Source organism: Rattus norvegicus, chromosome 5 (assembly GCF_021556685.1).
Source record: "Rattus norvegicus strain SHRSP/BbbUtx chromosome 5, alternate assembly SHRSP_T2T, whole genome shotgun sequence".
NCBI lineage: Eukaryota > Metazoa > Chordata > Mammalia > Rodentia > Muridae > Rattus > Rattus norvegicus.
The window spans coordinates 114,590,251-114,610,207 of record NC_141538.1 but is presented as its reverse complement, the minus strand read 5'-3'; the positions used below and the strand labels follow the sequence as shown (position 1 = coordinate 114,610,207).

The 19,957-nt window shown below is 38.7% G+C and overlaps 1 long non-coding RNA gene across 1 annotated transcript in view; it reads left to right on the top strand.

Moving 5' to 3' along the window:
- Positions 1-19,273, top strand: part of LOC120102919 (uncharacterized) — a 441,889-nt gene extending 422,616 nt beyond the window's left edge. The window contains exon 4 of the long non-coding RNA XR_015620979.1: positions 18,875-19,273. This is a non-coding gene — a long non-coding RNA (uncharacterized LOC120102919). The remainder of the gene's footprint in view (positions 1-18,874) is intronic.
- Positions 19,274-19,957: the final 684 nt, after the last annotated feature.

Below are 19,957 nucleotides of genomic sequence, written 5' to 3'. Positions count from 1 at the left end.
TTACTGGGCATCCAGGCAGTGTCAGGTGTGGGCTACCTTTAGTGGTGTAGGCTCTCAGGTTGGAGCAGTCATTAATTGGCCACTCTCACAAGATCTACCCCACTTTTACCCCCAACACATGCAGGTAGGACAGATTATTGGTCCAAACTGAGACTCACACCAAGAGAGGTAGCCAATGCCTGACATGGCCTGGATAGCCATAATTGATGGATAATGAGTATATGATAGGTAGTAGATAGGAAGACCATTAAATGAATTATATGTTTATTTATTTGAAAACATTCTGTATGAAGCCTTCTTTGAGAAGAAAAGTTTTGCCAGTACATATTTCTGCTCTGCGATTTTGACATTTCATTGTCTTTTGACCTTAATTATTTGATATGTGCAATCAATTATTATTCCTTACAGCTAGCCTGGGAACTGTGTGTCATTTTCTTCAAGTTTTCACTTCTGATTTTCAGTAGTATTTTGGATAAGATGAATCACAGTATTTATAATAATAAACTGTATTTAACTGGTTCTTGAGAGTTTAGATTTTTTTTTCTCTTCTTTTTTCGGAGCTGGGGACCGAACCCAGGGCCTTGTGCTTGCTAGGGAAGCGCTCTACCACTGAGCTAAATCCCCAACCCCTAGATTTTTTTTTTTAAATTGAAACCAGGTCTTCACTTCTAGCTCTGAGGATTCTGAAGCGTAGGATCGTAGGATCGCGAGCTTAAAATCCAGCTGGAATCAGTAGCAAGGCAGCATCTCTAAAGAGCTTTCTCCCTTTATTATTTTGGAGAAGTCTTTTATTTCTTTTGTAATTTCATTATCTCCACCCTAAATCCCCCCATCCCCCTTTATTTTTAACAAAGCAAAAACAAGATAGAGCAAAACAAAAAAAAATCACATCAAAATTGACTGTGCTAAGCCAATAGAAAAATAAATGAGCCCCAAGAACAGGGGCTCAGGAATCAGAGACTCACTCATTCTACCTCTTGTAATCCCATAAAATACTAACCTGACAGCGTTCGCATGTATGTAGGGGACCTGGGCAGACTCTGTAGGCTCTGTGTTTGTTATTGCAGTCTCTGTGAGTACAAAGGAGCTTTGCTCAGTTGATTTCAAGGGCTTTACTTTCCTGATGTTCTCCTTCTGTACTCTCTCCGCTACTCTTTCTGTCTTTCCTTCTGTGAGGTCCCCTGAGCTCTGAGGAAGGAGGAATAAAGATACCTCATTTAAAGCTATGTGTTCCAATGTCTCTCTTGTTGCGTAATGTCTGACCATATGTTTCTATTCATTCTCCTTTGGTTTTGAGAAAGACTCTCTGATGATGGCTGAATAAGGCACTTATCTAACTGTATAGCAGAATATCATTAGGAATCATTTTATTGTCGCTTTCCACTGGACTAGGTCTTCTTCTCTTCTTTGGAGACTAAGTTTATATGTATTTTCATATCTTTAGATGTTGCCTTTCTTCTCTCATAAGAGATAAGAGATTTTGTGATCACCTTTATCAATTTTTCCAACTTGTTTATTTTCAAAAATTCTATTTATTAACTGATAAGGAATCTGATTCTTTGGCGACTCAGAGTTCTACTTCTGATTAAGAGAGATAATAAGAATAGAAAATATGTAACTGCATTTAAAAACGTAGATTTATGGATGGTTTAGTTGCCAAGAAAGTACTACTACACACACAATAATTTCAATAAGAAAGACATCAAACACAGATTCAAGTATATTGTAATATTTTAGATTATTAAACATTAAAAGACAAATTTTAAAGTTTTTGACAGAAGGAAAATATTCATATTATTTGACTTGGAAAACATCTACTAAGAACAAGTGATGTGTGTGTGTGTGTGTGTGTGTGTGTGTGTGTGTGTGTGTGTGTGTGTTAGAGACCAGTCTGATTCAACTTTAAAAAAAAAAACTGTTTTCATGTACACTTTGATTTCCTGTTGCAATAACTATGACTTACTTTTTTTTAAAGATTTATTTATTTATTATTTATATCAGTTCATTGCAGTTGTCATCAGACACACCAGAAGAGGGCATCAGATCTCATTACAGATGGTTGAGAGCCACCATATGGTTGCTGGGATTTGAATTCAGGACTTCTAGAATAACAGTCAGTGCTCTTAACCGCTGAGCCATCTCTCCAGCCCTATGACTTACTTTTTAATGCATTTGATTTCCTTACAGAAATTGTATTTATTTATTCATTTATTTTGTTTGTATGTGTGTGGCTTTTGTATGTGTATGCACATGTGTTTGTATTTATGTGCTTCTGTTTATAAGCTTGTGTTTATGTGTTTGTGTGTGTTTACGTGTATATGTGTGGTGTTGCAAGTGTTTGTGTATATGTGTGTATGTGTATGTATGTATGTGTGTGTGTTTGTGTGTTTGTGTGTGGTTTTGTGTGTATTTGTGTGTATATTTATGTGTATGTGTGCTTGTGTGTTTGTATGTATTTGTGGTTTTTGTATGTGTTTGTGTGTATGTATGTGAAAATGTAGTGTGCATGTGTGTGTGTGGGGATGTATGTGTCCATGTCAGTATGTTTGTGTGTGTGTGAGTGTGTATTTTATGTTCAGGCAGATGGAGTCAGTTCTCTCCTGCCATGTAAATTCCAAGGACAGAACTTAGGTAGTCAATATTTCTGGGAAGTGCCTTTATCTACTGAGTCCTTTTGCTGATACATAATATATTCTTTTTTTCATGAAATGCTTTGAACTCATTGACTGTTACTTCTACAACTTTCAATGTTCTTTGAAGCCCACAGAACATAATTCATTACCCATGTACTACTTTTTGGTTTTGGAATAGCCATTTAATTTTGATTGTAGCCTCTCGGTTTTTCCATCTGTAAAATGAGATTGAAATCTGTTATTGTCTTTTATTATTTTCACCTCTCAGTACACACTGTCATTTAAAGTCAACCCTTTATCTAGGAGTTTTGTGTGAGAAGACAATGAGCTCCAAGCTGGCTAACTACCTCCTCCCTCCCATCCAACTTTGCTGGCTGTTAATTACAATATGGATAACTGAAGACGCTTCACTGAGTAAGCTGACAGCTGGAACAGACTCTGAATTTAAACCACATACTTTTCAACTTATGTTTGCAATGCAAATTGAGGCAGAATTAGCTGAGGACAAATAGAAGCTTTGAGAAAGTTAAAGCAGGGCATCAGGTTGACGAGTTTCCTTGTGGGTCCTCTGTGAAATGGACAGATGGGCCTTAGAATGTAGTCTTTAAATACATAGCCACATTCCAAAGATTGGAGAAAAAAAACATATATGTGTTTTCAAATTGTAATTGCTTAACACATAATAACTATATATAGATATAACAAATATATTATATATTGCAAGTATGGTAAAAAATCATGGCCAGAACCTAATAGTCATATTTCTTTTTCTCTTTATCCACTCCTGTGCTGAATTGAATGAAAATCCCTCCTGTATCTTTAGTTGATAAATAGAGTTTATATTAGGAGACCTCTAAGTTGGTCCCTAGTGAGTGCTTTCTCCTGGTATACACCCTTGGGTAAACCCCTACTTTTGAGTTTAGTGTTAATTTAATTACTTATTTTTAACAAGTAGAATCCCCAAAGTGATGGGATGTCACAGCTGGCATTAGGCGATAAAAGATGGCACTTTTCTTGGATACCGAAATGCCAGTTTCTCTTCAGTGAGGCAACCATGTATGTTTCTGTGAGTGGACTGAAAAACAGATCACATGATGCCTGCCAGTAGCCATAGAAGGGAGCTTAGAAGTGGCCTTTCTAGCCTCAGGTTCTAAACTAGAACGCAGAGCCTTTGTGGGGGTTGCTCATCCAGGGTCATCTATCTAGACCACTTTCAGAATCGAGACTTCTAGAAAATTTAAGATAAAATTTTTTTTGTCTACTAAACTTTAGAGTAATTTATTATAATTGTAATACATAATCAATATAATTTTTAAGAATAGTATTTTTCTGTTTTATAGTTTTATAGCTTGAATGTGCCTGGCATTAAGTATTTTTGCACAATGACTCAATGCTTGGTTTTACAGGAAAAGAAATGAGATCAGGAGGGTTTTTTTTAAGATTTTAAAGCACTAATAAATTGAGTTAAGATGCAAATTTATTTCTTCTGACTGTAAATACAACTCCTTCTCCACTGTGGTTCCATTTCCCATCATTAAATGTAGCATTAAGAGGATAGCAGTGAAGCTGTTTAACATTGCTACAAATAATAATAGATGGCAATTTTTTACCCTAAGCATCTGGGGATTATTATGTAACATAATGGTAGTATGTAATATTAAACATTTTGGTTCTAAATTAAGATTTTTTTCAACTATGGTAATGAAATATAATATTGAACCCCTAAATTCCTTAGAAAATATTTAAATTCTCTTGATTTTGATAAATTAACTCCTTTCCATTTTTAAATATTAAGGTTCTGAGTTCAGTGTTTCATATTGGTATTAAAACAGCCATCTGTGTGAAGGTGACATTTTGTGCTATCTCTATGGCTTCCCTTGGTCGTTGATTTCACTGTATTAGCCCTAGTACCTTTAAGTCTTCATTCTAATTGCTATGCTTTTGGATGCTAGTACTGATTGGCACAGGCAGTTGAAATGGCTTATACTAGGGGATTGACACTGGCTGCATAAATACCTATCTTTTAAGCCCACACAGTGTCACAGGCTGTCAGAGCTAGTCTAACATCAGGGCCTTCTCAAAATTGTAATCACAATTAAAGTAGGATCCTCACCAGTCAACAACAAATTAATAAGTTAGGCTTTAGGTTTAAAAAGTTACATGAAAACTCTCCATTTCAGTTAAATATTCCTCTTTACCATTTTGTGAAGAGAACATTTGAGTTCATATTTTTAGATAAAATTAGTATTCAAATTAATTATATAGGAGTAGCAGCTGTAAAACCTATTATGGTGCCAAATATTCTCTGTCCTCAGTTAGATCGTTGATGGACAGGAAGCCACTTAATAGACAGAAGGCTTTTGTTGCATCTACATGTAGATGATGAACAGGGGTCAGAAGTGTCACATCCTTTTGTGAAAAAATCTGAATTAATTATCAGAATAGATCATGATTATTAGATTACTGATTTCAAGAACTCAATAGTAAAAGATAGTGTGAAATGTTCATCTACAAACTGTGTTAATTGAAAGAGGGCTTATTTTGTGTGCTCCCTAAATAGAAATTTCTAGAAAGCCACATGTTTGCATTTGAATTTTCCTTCTTCTCTTTTTCACTCATGCTTTTTGCTCTGTAGTTTTAACTTGACTGTCATTTTCTTCTTGTCAATACTGAGATTCACTGTCTTAACATTGTAATAATTAAGAGTTTATATGTAATTCACATATCATAGAGACAATAAACACCCCCACAAGTAAAGCATTGCTGAGTACTTTTGAGAATCTAGTCTCATGACAGAGCCTCTTTCTTGTTATAGATCTTGACTTACATACTATGATGATGTTCTGACAGATAACCTTGGTTGTCACTTACTGGATTTACAGTCACCAAGCAGATACAACTATGGCCCACGAGGATGCTTTTGACATGTTTAACTGACAAAGGGAGATACCCTCAATGTAGGGGAAATTATTCTCTAGGTTATCATTTACTATAGTTATTATATTGAAGAGAAAGTGCTTAAACCACAGCTTACAATGTACATGTGTATGAGGGGAGTTTGGGGACTGGATAGTGACATTGACACAAGATGCGGGACTTCACATTTCCTTCTCACTTATTACCTGCTCTGCCATGGATAGACTTCCAGTGATACAAACAGACTTGGGGTTCAATTTCAGTGTATGCCACTCTCTTGTTTTTCCTAGACTTCCTCTTTCCTTCCCATGGTGCCTTTAGCAGCTGTGTGCAAGTGATTTCAAGTACATGTTGTACCCATGTTGTGTCAAGGAGTCTGTAGTTTTCATCATATGAGCTCTGATCTTATTTTAAGAGACCTGATTTATAATAGGTATGGGGAACTAGATATGATTGAGGTACAGTTTTCCTGATCTACTTAGGAATTTTTAACTGGTCTCACTTGCATTTATATCAGAAGAAAACTGTTAGGAATATTCTAGAAAGCGGCATTTCTCAAAGTGTGCTGTGGTGAGCCCTTTCCTAGGCTTCCTAGAAAATATTTGAATAGCACTATTTGATCCATCAAGGGCATTACAATGAACCATTTTTAAACTTGTTATCTGACCCAGTGGCATCAAACATATTTAATCTTGAAGATCTTTTTATCTTGAAGCTCTAATTCACCCTTGATGGGACACATACATTCCTTAGGAAATTGCCTCCAGATAGGCTGGGGAACAGGAAGGGCACAGAAAGCTAGCAGTGAGGAGTATCTCTCTGATATCCTCTTTGTTATTTTCTCATTGCTCTTGCCTGAGCTCTCAGGTTCTCAGTGCACCTTGGCCTTGTAGTATCTTCATCTCTGTACTTTAGAATTCAAAAGACAATATGAGAAAAATTATGGCCTTTTCAGAAACACATTGTGGTACTGTTTTGAGGTCAAATAAGAGGCGATGTATTTTTCCTACATCTGAGACCTGATACCTTCCTTTTTTTTATTAGATAAATATCTTAAGTTCTAAAGGGACAGAGGAAAAGAACAAAACACCATAGTTAACAAAACTCTTCCCTGTCCGGTAGATACCTAAACATCAAAACAGTACTTGTGCGCATGTGTATTTGTGTGTGTGCCAAACAACACTATTAGACACAAAGTGATATGTTTACACATTTGAACATCAAAATCTATTAAATGAAAGCTGTGATAGAGAAATACTCAAAAACATTCAATAAAGCCTTCCAACCTGAATATAGGGTTACCATGGCAACAAAACTTAAAAAAAAATACCTCTTCTTCATATAAAGTTGCTGAAAAAATGTCCATGGTGGAAACATAGAATACTCAAATTTATAACATAGAGTAAGAGTATATAAAGAACTCTCCAAGGCATAAAGGAAGCTTGGGGTGAGCCCTTTAATATCCTCTTTAAGAAGAAATGACTCAAGCCATCTCCCCTCCCCACCCCCACAAACACTATTTTCTATCTTCTAAAGCATTTGGAAGATTTCATTATATTTTTTCAAATCGTGTTTTTTTCCAAAGAGAGACAGTGCTGATTGCAGTGGCCTAATGAGGAATGTTAACAACACTGATCTTAAAATAGGGTGGAAGTTCCCACACATGGTGTGGAAAGAGTTCCTGTGCAAACACATTTGTAGCTGTCAGATGGGTGCTGACTCAGTTCCTTGGGTGTTGCTGGGAAGCCCAGAAATATGCACAAACATGTTCTGTTGAAGAAAACAGCACCAAGGCCCTTGAATAGATCACTTTTAGAAACCATGCTTTCCTTTCTTAAAAGGACAGTAAGCGCATGTGTAAGAACGTATGAACCTGAAGTTTCGTAATGCTCATGTAAATGTGAATGCATGGTGACTACATGTATGTGTGTGAATATATTCTATTTTCCCATTCAGCATGAAGTAATGATTTTTCTGGGGACAATGAATGCATTGGTTCTTAAAATATCTTCTCAATGATTTGTGCTGTGACAGATACAGGTTTTCTAGTAGCTAATAATTTTTCCTCTTTCCTTTCCTATATAAAGGCAAAATTTAAAAATAAAAATTGAACACACAAGGGTTCAACTTAAGGTTTTTAGGGTCAGAAAACATGTGTCTAAGTAGTGTGTACAATACTCATCAAGGAGGAAATAGCCTTATTTTGGATCCCATCCCTTGCTTTCTGAAGATAATACATGACTGTATCATTTGTCAAGGCCTCTTTTTTAAAAAGAGTTAAAATATAGAACTGTTGGACTGATTTTGTCTATACAGTCATTTGTTCAATTGCTTATGCTTTCTGCTGCTCAAGCCTGCTTTGCAATGAGTAGCTCATCAAAGTGAGAAAAATGTTGGTTTTTGCAGCCTACTTTTTGTTTAGAAGGTAAGTAGCAATCCTATTACTGTTACTGAAACAAAACTGAATGCACATACCAGCAAAGAGCTGGAGGGGTTTGCAACCTCAGAGGAAAAACAACAATATCAACTAACTCCTCCCCTCCCCCTCGCCCCCTCGCTCCCAGGGACTAGACCACCAACCAAAGTGTATGCATGAATAGATCCATGGCTCCAGCTATATATGTAGAAGAAGATGGCCTTATCTGGCATCAATGGGAAGGGAGGCCCTGGGTCCTGTGGAGGCTTGATGCCTCAGCATAGGGGGATGCAGGAGCAGTAAGGCAGGAGCAGGTGAGTGAGTGGAGGAGCACCCTCATAGAGACAGACGCAGCAGCAGGGCGGGGGGGGGGGGGGGAGGGTGTTGGGGGGGTTGGAGGGAGTGTTTGTGGAGGGAAGACCAGGAAGGGGGAGGGGACAACGTTTGAAATGTAAATAAATAAAATAACCAATAAAAAATAAATAAAAAGACACAGCCAGAATACAGCAAATACAGAGGCGAATGCTAGCAGCAAACCACTGAACTGAGACTAGGACCCCCATTGAAGGAATCAGAGAAAGAACTGGAAGAGCTTGAAGGGGCTCGAGACCCCATATATACAACAATGCCAAGCAACCAGAGCTTCCAGGGATTAAGCCACTACCTAAAGACAATACATGGACTGACCCTGGGCTCCAACCTCATAGGGAGCAATGAATATCCTAGTAAGAGCACCAGTGGAAGGGGAAGCCCTGGGTCCTGCCAAGACTGAACCCCCCAGTGAACTAGACTGTTGGGGGGAGGGCGGCAATGGGGGGAGGATGGGGAGGAGAACACCCATAAGGAAGGGGAGGGGGAGGGGTTAGGGGGATGTTTGCCCAGAAACCGGGAAAGGGAATAACACTCGAAATGTATATAAGAAATACTCAAGTTAATAAAAAAAAAAGTAGATTCATCTATGAGGTGAGTTGGTGGAATTTTCTGGAAATATGCTTATAAACCACGTGCTAACTATCAGGCAACATACTTTCTGTGCAAATACCTATTGTTTCTGGACTTAAGTACCCTTTCTTCCTCCCACAATCCTAATTACTTTTAACTGCAAAGTATTCTAATTTTGCTTGTGTAAATGCTTTAAGTAATAGTTTCCCTCATGTAAACGAGAACATTACCATCACCACCATCAGCTGGAAAGTTGTTTGAAATCTAAATATCCTATCTTTCCCCCTTAACTACTACACCACCAAGTCTGAGGATAAGGCGCTGAATCTTTTAGTAGGTCTTAATATTTTGATATCTCCTAGGTTTTGATAACCACTGATCCACAGGAAAACACTGGATATAACAGCCTTTCTGTTGCTGTTGATAAAACATTATGACCAGAAGCTACTCAGTCAAAAAGAAAAGTTTATTTGTCTTACCCTTTAAAATCATGGTTCATCATCAAAGATAGTTAGGACAGGAACTCAAAACAGTAATATAGAGGTAAGAACTGAAGCAGCGATCAAAGAGGGATGCTGCTTGCTGAATTGCTCCTCTTTGTTTGTCCAGGCTGCTTTTTTTTTAATATCATCAGATGCCAGCCACTCAGTGCACATCATGCACAATGGGCTGGACCCTCCCATGTCAATCATTAGTGAGGACAAGGTGAACAGGCCAATCTGATGGGAACCTTTTTCTGAATTGAGGTTTTCCTCTTTCCAAATGATTCTAGTTTTTGATAAGTACACAAAAAAAACTAACCAGGACAATGATATTGATATTTTAAACAATAGTGATACACAGGCGGAGGAAGATGAAAAACTATTTAGAATTTCACAACTAATAGAGATTATGGGGAATAGTAGTCTATGCTATCTCTTAGTTTCATACAAGGACCCCTGAAAGAATAAGCTCAACACTGAATCATAGCAAGAAAATAATATAGTTTGCCTTCTAGTATCTAAATAACTCGGGTATTGATTTTATGTAAGTATCATTGAGTACTATAAATGACCTTTTTGTATTTGTGATGCACAGGAACTCTGACAGTGTGAGCCTTTCACGGAAGCCCTGGCCTCAGCTCCTGGTGAACATGGTGAACTTCCTGCTCTTGGCGGGAATTTTGGAAATTTTATTAAGTTTTTTCAGGGGAGCTGAGTGTGACTAAGTTGTGTGTAGCTTTCTCTACCCCACCTAAGCTACAGGAATGGCCTGCCCTACCAGCCCCCATCCAGCTTCCCTTAAGAGCACAGATAAAAGATACATATACAGTTGTTCTTTTTCAACTTGCCTTTTGACACAATTGCTAGGTGCTACTGTCTCTGGCCTGGAAAAGGGTGCACTTGGCAAAATTTTTATCTCTGCATCTCCTCTCTGCCCTAAACTTAATTGCTCAGTTACATCCACCCTCTTGTAGGAGCAGCCACAGGCTGCCACTCCACCTGAGACCTCACATGTCTTACCAACTTTTCTCCCTCAGAAGCCTGGTGCACTTTCCTTTCCTCCCTTGCATCTGTCTCTTTTCCTCCATGGACCCAGAACTCCTGCCTATTCCTTCTGCCCAGCAATTGGCCCAGGGCTTCTTTATTGACAGATCAAGAACCATTTAGGGAACAGGACAGCATCCGATAGGATGTTTTTGTATTTCAGAGAATTAAAGAGGAAGTTACTGTTGTAACAGCAATCATAGTCTCAAGAATTATACTTCAAAGGCAAGTGTTGTGTTCGTACACTAACCACAACCTAACAGTTGTAAAATGATCTGCAATAAAATAGTATAAAATAAATTCAAGACTTGGAATATCACTGTGTTGCAGTATCTTTCAAAATTAGATACACATTAGAACTATCTGAGACGTTTAAAAATTTCTGATACCAGACAAACTTAACTGGAATCTGTGGAATAGTAAACAGAGATGGCATTGGTGAAATTTTTTCAAATGAATCTGAGTGGTAGTCACATTTGTAGACAGCCAGTGTTCTATGGCCCTGGCTTTCAAAGAATGGTCCCTGGAGTCAGTTGGGAGTTTTACTCAAGTGCTAGGATAAGGTTCTACCATTAGTAAACTAGATTTTGCATCTAACAAGACTATCGATTTCTATCTAAACTAAATTTTGAGAAGCAACAGTCTCCTCCTTTAAATTTCAAAAATTAGTATTCTTTATGATATAAATTCTTAAAATATTGAGAATAAAAGTTGGAAAATAAAATTCTATGTATTATATATATATATATATATATATTTGATTTCATACAAATGGTGTAGTCTATACATGGTTTAAATGATACTTTTTGGGCAGGTGTCTCTTGCATTTTAGATTCAATATCGAGTATATTGGAGACATGTTTCCATGTTGGAGTTCACAACTATTGGTAGATATTCTCATTACACACAGGTAATATGAATAAATCAGAGTCTGACATTTTATCTTTAATAGTCTACTTAAAATGGCCAATATTAAATTATATTTTCTAAAAATCTCATTTATTTCTGATCCAAGTATGAACCAAAAATACACTAAGGAGAGGTTGAATCCATATGAAATAACTTGCTCTTCAAATATTAGATATGGCGAAACAGTTAAAAGAAGTGATTCTAAGGCAATTTTACATTTCTAAAAAATGTTAAGACAAACCAATATATTAAACTTGGTTTAAAATCAGTTGAACATTCTTGTGACATGAAACTAGTATGTTGACCTTGAGAAGTTGGGGAGAAAGGGAGTTTTACAAAATCAAGCTATTTATTTCATTTGCTATAAAATCTTACGGGCTTAAAATATGCATCTAAGGTATTAAGGAGTGAAAGGAAATTGTTTGAATTGAGTTATTTTTGGACTGGCTCTTACGTCTTCACTGTGGCCAGACAGAATATGGCTTCTTGCATAGTATGATACAGTGAAAGGGCTTTTCAGAGACAACGGGGACTGGAGGTTGCACAGCTTGGGCATTTGTAAAGTCCTGGTTTGCCAAGGAAGTCCAGGTTGCCTGCTGTCATTCAATAATTTTAACAATGTTTGCTTTCTTTCTCTTAAGAATGTTCCTATTGGAGATATATATTTCTACACATGCATCATCAACATTAGCATGGGCTAGAACAAGAATAAGACATTCTTAAGTGGTCAGCTGGTGTGATAGTTAATCTAGGTTGTCAACTTGACACACCTGGGAAGAGGACAACATAAAGGCATTTCCTACATCTGACTGGTCTGTAAGCATAGGTATATGGGCACATTTTTTTTATTTTACTTTTATTCACTTTACGTCCCGATCACTGCCCTTCCCCCTTGTTACCCCCCTCAAACAATCCCCCCTTTGTCCTCTTAGAGGTTGGAGGCACACCTGACTATCCCCACACCCTGGTGCATCAATTCTCTGCAGGACTAGGCACCTCCTCTCCCGCTTAGGCCAGACAAAGCAGCCCAGCTAGAAGAACACATCTCACAGACAGGCAACAGCTTTTGGGATATCCCCAATCCAGTTGTTGTGGACCCTTATGAAGACCAACAGTACATCTGCTACGTCTGTGCAGGGGAGGTGTATGATCCATGGTTGAGAGGCATGTCTAGCTTACTTGACTCTGTTGGTCTTTCTGGGAAGGTCCTATGTCCTTTGGGTCCACAGTCCTCCCCCTAACTCTTCCATAAGAGTCCCCAAGCTGAGGATTGAACCCAGGGTCCTGGCAAGCACTCTACTACTGAGCCAAACCTCCAACCTTGGGACACTTTCCTAATTGCTGTTTGGTGTAAGACAACACAACCTACTGTGGGTGACATCACTAGGCAGGAGTACAGTGTAAGAGAGCTGGCTGAGAAAGCCAGAGAAAGCAAACTGGTGAACAGCGTTCTTCTGCGTACTGCACTTGAGGTCCTGCCTGGGTTTTTCTCAATGATGGACTACAATCTGTTAGCCAAACACATCATTTCACCTTCAGATTGCCTTTGGTCAGAACAATTTATCAATGCAATAGAACTCAAACTAGAACTTCTGGGTTATTTACAACCTTCACAACAGCAAGTACTTTTAATGGTTTTCTTTGATGGTTTAGCTCAAGTCTAAAGCGATACGGATCCTGCTTCATTTTATACTCTTCTTTCCCCTGGTTTCTTTTTCTCCTCATTTCTCTTTTGTGTTGACTCTTTTGTATACTTCTTGCTCCTTTCCACTTCTGCTTCTTCTGTCTTGTCATGTATTGACACGTACAAACAGAACCAGTGTTCAGTTCTATTTCCCAAGAATTTCCACGACTCTCCTCTTTGGCACCTGATAAAATTGTGCCCAAGGCTTCTAGGTGATGACAGTTGCTCACACTGAGTAGCAACTAAGTGTCAGAACCTCAAAATCATATCATCCTGGGAGACTTACCTTTGAATAGTACTCTTTTCTGTAGAGACTGCCTGTTTTCTTATTCTCACTTTTAACCAGTCCTGGGTATCTCAATGGGTTAGCTTTCAGGCCTTAACCTTGTCATAAACTCTTTAAACTGTGACATGTCAATACATGCATGTGTGGCAGACGCATGGCTGGGTGCTGAAGAGCCAAGCTCACAGACAAGTGTCCTAGGCAGAGGCATCTTACAGTCCAGGGAGTTATTTCAAGCAATGGTTTTCCATGCTGGGTTGAGTGGTAAAGGGATACTTATTTTTCCCTACTCTGGTTTTCATGACAATGGAATTTTCCTAAATAGAGTCTCTTCCTTTCTTAGTCATTCTGCCTCTAGAGAGAGGCAACAGCTTAGGTGATTGATACATTTGTAAAGAAACATTTGGTTTTCCTTGAGGTCAGGGAAAACAGTTGTTCTTGTAAAACATATGCTTATGCTTTCCCAAGTTTTGGGATCCTGCTGTAGGACCAGGGATAGATACCCATGCTAGGTTAAAGTCTCCAGGCTGGATCCTGTCAATCATAAAGCAGTAGTTATTTTGGACACCTGTTTTCATCTATTTTACTTCTCCATTTTTTTTTTCAGATCCTGGAATAGAGAAGATATATGTTATTTACTGGGGACTACTTAGAGAGTCCAGCACTTGGCATTCTGACCATAATAATGAATACTAAAAATAAAGTCTTCAAAATAAGGGGCAGAAGTATGATCTAGAAAAACATTTGGATTCTGAAGGCCACTCTGACCTTGGCAGTCCATAGAGGCTTGAATCAGGTCTGGAGGACTTTTATAGTTGTTAAGTTGTTCACTTTTGACTGTTGTGTTCTAAACCATCCTCATGTTTGTTTGACCTTGATAATGGACCGTAGGTAAGCAGCTCATAAAATCACTCAGCTGTGCAGGTGTTCAAGGGGACTGTCTGAGTGCTGTATAAATGGATTAGGCTAGCGCTCAGCAGTCATGTTTGAGAAGATGGCCCCTAACATTCTTTCTGGTACATACATTGCTCACAGGAAATATAGTGGCAAAATACATGACTTTGCCTCTTGTGCCGTCCCCTTACGCAAGAAAGAAAGCAGGAGTGTGCACTACATGTTATCATCTAAGTGGGGCTTCATAGTGGAACTATAGCTTAGGTAGACACAAAAACACTACTTTGAAAAGTGTTTCTTCAAGTCCTTTAGGTTGATATGACAGGGCAACACTTGCCGTTTTCAAACTGTAAGGTTCTTGGTTTCTGTGGTGTCATCTGAATATCAAGCAATTCTAAGATTTAAATCAACACAGGGCCTTGAGACACAGGGCCTTTGAGGAACTGCCCCAAACTCCGTTCTGTACATCTGGATAAGGAGGAAATGGAGGGACTATGTTTAGTTATATGTGCCTTTCACTTCTTAACAGGCACTTCTTGTAAGGCGCCTCAGATGGGCTCTGGTTGTCTAATCATCTAGGTTAAAGAAATCCTCCTGAGAGGGCCCATTTGGAGGGGAAAAACTTCATAGTGCTAAGAGGCCACGGGCATATGTACTCATCATGTAGGTTCCTTGTGATGCTTCACTAGAAAGGTCTCAGAATCAGCTTATAACTAAGGAGATTGAAAAGTGAGAGTTTTAAGTGCTCCCTCCCAAAGACATTAAGATCTAGTAAGATGGGGCACTGAAACTGCACATTTCTAAATTGTCTAAAGTGGGGCTTCTCTCTAGACTTGATAAGTTGTGCAGGAACACCTCGCCCTCTCTCTGTTTGATGTTAAAAGCAAGATAATACCAAAATTCACTATTAAAAGAATAGTCTCTGGCATCAAGTTCACAAATTAAGTAGGATACACAAGCAGAATTAACTGCAAAAACAAACAAACGAAATTGTTATTGACTGTATAGTAACCACGTGTAGGTAGAGTCAGGTAGAATTCCTCCATCTTGTTTTTAGACACCATCAAGTTTCTATTGTAGCCTTTAGTTTCATCCTCAGATCTTGATACAATATGATACTTTATTTGAATTTTAGTTGATACTATAGATTTAAAATTGTTTTTTTAATTATGTGGATCTATGTCTGTGAGTGCGTGTGTGCAGAGTTCAAGTGCCCAATAAAACCATAGGCTTCAGAACTCCTAGAGTCTGAGTTCTCGGAACTGAACATACACCCTCTGCAAAAACAATATGCACTCTTAACCATGGAGACATCTTCATAGTCCCTTGCACTATATCTTAATATACCTATGTGACTAATTGCAGGTTATCTGATGTACCTGTAGGATATTATGGCGAGACAACCTGGAAATAGTCCAGCATGGTCTGATTTTTCAAACCCGTACATAAAGTAGGTTGGATGTGGTTTGGTAATTATATGAGCCAGAATCTTCTTTGAAAAAGTATCTCAACTGTTCAGTGTAGTATGTGAGCGAATACTCTAAAATCCAGGGGGTGCTCTTGATGGAAGAGCCTTATGAAAGTGTAAGACTTTAATTATTTTCCCTTTGGAGATAAACTCATACCGACTTTGCTGTGTGTAGGTTTAAAAGCTAAGTCAAAGTCAGACAGGTGGACAAAGAGGGTGAAGGGTTGTGGGAAAATATTTTCTAATTCTGTGTTTTCTATAGGCTCATTTTCTTGATAAATATATATATATCATATATGTGTGTGTGTGTGTGTGTGTGTACGTGCGTGCGTGTGTGTGTGTGTGTGTGTGTGTGTGTGTGTGTGTTTTGCCTGCATGTATGTATCTATATCCTGGGTATGTCTGGTGCCTGCAGGAGAAGTCAGAGATGGCATTTTGTGAGCAGTCCTGTGTGAGCAGGAACTGAAGCTCAGTCCTTAGCAAAGGCAGTGGGAACCCTTAATAGATGAGCCTTCTCTTTAAACCCCCTTGGAAGATGTTTAAATCTATTCTTTCCATATCTGTGAATTTGACATCTGCTTTTGTATTTGAGGAGGCGGTGACATTTGATAGGTAAATTTGGGAAGTCTAAAGTGAGCTTGTTTAGTGAAGCCTGTCTCTTTCTCCTCTTGGGAATGCACTGGCCACCATCAGGCATTTCCCTCTGCTCTTGTGGAGCAGGCTTTCCAGGGGCAGGCGTGGCTGGCTGATTTGTTTCAAAGCCTTCCCGGGAGCAATGGTGCTATTTATTAGAATGCCCTGGTTATCTATAGAGTAAGCGGTGCTATTAGAGATCTGCTTAAAAGATGGATTATCAGATTACACCCTTTTTATGTAAATGTAGCCTCAATTCTAGTTGTTAGTTAAGACTTTCCAGTGGATTTATTTTGTTTGGAATTACTAAAAGGTATTATAACTCAGTGGCTACAGATGCAATACATTGTTGAAGGCTGTTCTCTAATTTGGGAGTCTGGCGTGCTCTTGCTGGAGTCGAAGCAATTGAACAAACCGAGGAGACGATCCATAGTACCATTACATACACAGGATAATAAAAAGCATGCTGTGAGTTGATTTTAAAATTGAGTGTATGGCTGCAGTTAGATTGCTCACTACGGATTTTAACATAGCTGAAAATCCGTCCTCCACAGATTTGCTTTTTATTCCTCTTGAAGATTCCAAGAGGTTCTTGGACTATCTGAGCCCTTCTCTTAGGCATTCTTTTTCAGTCTTACATTGTCTTATTTTGTCAAATGTCATCACTCATTAACCCATACAATAATTCCACTCTATTACTATGTGGATAAAGCCTTTCAGTGCATTTTCTTTGCATTTGAAAAGATGCGTTTTACCTCTTTCTTAGAGATGGTGAAGAACCTGAATTTGGAACTGAATAATTGGGTTCATTTGGTTTTTCTTAGAGGTACTTTCTGTAATTGAATGCTTTCTGTAAAAAAAGTTAAAAGCTGTAATATATAAGATATCAGGGTGGCACTATTAGATGATATAATAGCATGTTTAAATCTCATGTTTTTTTTTTTTTTCTAGTTTGGTTGTTGCTAGGATCAGTAACTTGACCCTGGAATCCCTAGTAAGCTAGACTCACCCACCTGACTTCAGTAGGATACTGTACTAGGCAATTGACAGTGAAAACCAGAGATTTAGTCAATGTGACCACATTAAAAGAGACACAAAGAAGTGTAGTGACACCTCTTCATGTCACCTCTATCCTCATAGTCTTGACATAAGGGTCAGTTTTTAATAGAGTGTAAAAGTTATACACATTTAAGCAGTCCTATCTGTCCATCAGCATCCAGACTTCATTTCTCCTGATGAGTTTCCAGAATTGTGTGAAATTCCTTTTCTAGAGATAAGTTCCTTCTCTGGCTGGCAGCAGCCTGCAGCCTTTTCCTTTTCTCTGCATAAGACGACTGGGGACACTCTAATTTCTTGAAGGTCCATTTATCAATAGTTTGAGAGACAAAGGGAGCTGCACAGTGTCCCTCCTCAGACTACTTTGAGTACTGCCACAGTAGTTACACACGGAGAAGCATTTGAGTTCTTCAAAGCCCCCAAACAGAGCCTCCTTTCCCCGTTTCTTTATAGACAAATGTTACCCCAAAAGCCTTCCAGCTCTTACGGTCTGTAAGCAGCTTTGACCACTCTTGATGGTGAGAATAAAGGTCAAAATGGAAAGTTGCAAAACAAAATGTTATAAGCTAAAATTTCTTTTAATAGAAAGTATATATATATATATATATATGCACTTATACATTTAAAAAGCAATTTAGAAAGACTGTACTTGTGTTGACTCTGTATTATTAGATTTTGTAGGTGAGGTCTCCTGTTACTTGGTTCTCTTTTTCTGTTCTGACTGGGACAAGCCTGAAATGTTTAGCGAGGATAGGTACAGCTTCCCATAGGTTTTAATGCCACTGCACTAATACTGCCAAGGTCCTGCTCTTTTAACAAAGAAGTGCACCACTTTTCCAACAGAGGGCAGTATTACCTAAAACACTAAGCCCTCACCAAGTCCAGGATTTGGAAATGTCCTCTGCAAGGAGTTGAAAGGACACGGAAACAATTTCTTTCTTTCATTCCTGGTTTTGTAGCTTTGACCAGAGTTGCCATTTTTAAAAAATGAAAACTATATAAAAAATTCTCCTAAGTGTCCCTGACCTCCAAGGAAGAAACTGAGAAAATAAAGGCAACATGCATACAGGGGAGGTTTTAGTTATGCTGACTGGAGAATTACAAAACCCTGCTTCTGGCTGCCTCAGCCACCTTCAGTCTGTTATGTGGACATTTGGCTTTGAGATAAAGGAAGGGTCCATGAGGCTGCACTGCAGGCTGTATCAGGTGGGATTCCCTGTGTGCATTTTCTGGACATACTTGGTGCTTCTAGTGTTCTGATGGAAAAGGAGCTTGCCTCTGTTTGTAGATTAAGACATACAGTTGGCAGACATGGATTTAAACATTAAGAGATGCTTAATTATCAGAACTGAGTTCCGATATTATCTTCTTAGCCAGGAATATTCGGCTAATGTCGGGAAACGCATGTCTGTTAAATGTTTGCTTCGTTTCTGGATTTAGAATCATATGCAACTTAACCCATGTAATTGTTCTGACATGTTTAAGAGGTTGAGAGAATTCACCTTTTCTTACAGAAGAAGGAGGAGTGGGAGAGAAGTCGAGTGACATCGAATCAGCTGGTGGCAGAGGTAAGGAGTGAACTCAAGTCTCTCATGTGAGACTCATTCTGTCACCCATTCACCTTACAAGACTTCCTGTCTTTTCCTAGCAGGCTGGCCCTAGGATACCTTGGATAGCTGAGTTATTGTGGTTCAGAACGATAGAAAATGGTGTCAGCATATTGAATCAGATGTAAATACAGAGATGGTTAATGGTTTTCCACCTTATCTAATTTGTGTTTGTGTGCATGTGTGAGTGTGAGTGTCTTTCATGTGTGTGCACAAAGGTGTGGAGGTCAGAGGATAACATTGTGCATTGGTCTTTAGGTACCATAATCAGTCACATGTAAATCAACAACAATAAACAACAATGACAAAAAAGAAAAGAAAAGGAAAAACAAACAAGCAAACCCACTCTCTCATACTAGCTTGAAACTCACCAAATAGGCTGGGCTGGATGCAGTGAGGCCCAGGTACTCACCTGCCTCCGTATACCCAGCACTGGGCTTATAATGCAAGTCACAACATCTGGTTTTTCATAGGAGTTCTGAGGATCGAACTCAGGTCTTCATGGTTGTAAGGCAAGCACTTTTCTAACAGAGCTATCACCGTGGTTTCTCCTTTCCCTAATCTTTGCATTCCTTGCTGTCTTTAAAAACTGTATGTTTTAGAATATCTTTTCAGACTTACCTGAAAATGGCCAATAGCACTCCCCTCCCTCCCGGAAAAGACATTTTAAAATGAAGAAATTGAAGCTGTGGAACAGAGACTGAAGATCCTGTTTTAGATAGTTGGTTCTGCTGTTGGAATTATATATAACTTTAGCCCATGTGTTGTCAAAGCTCAAAAATGCCTGCTTATCATTTGGATTTTCTTGATAGATAAAATAGTAATGAAAAGCCTGGAGAAAGAGACGTTGACCTGAAGGGCAACTTCTGAAAGACCATCATCCCGATCACCAAAGAAGTAACCAACCAGAGATCAAGAGGGCGTTCCTAGAAGACTGGCACTTCTTGCAAAAGTCCTAGTGAGTAACAGAGGCCAGGCCAGGGGTCCTGG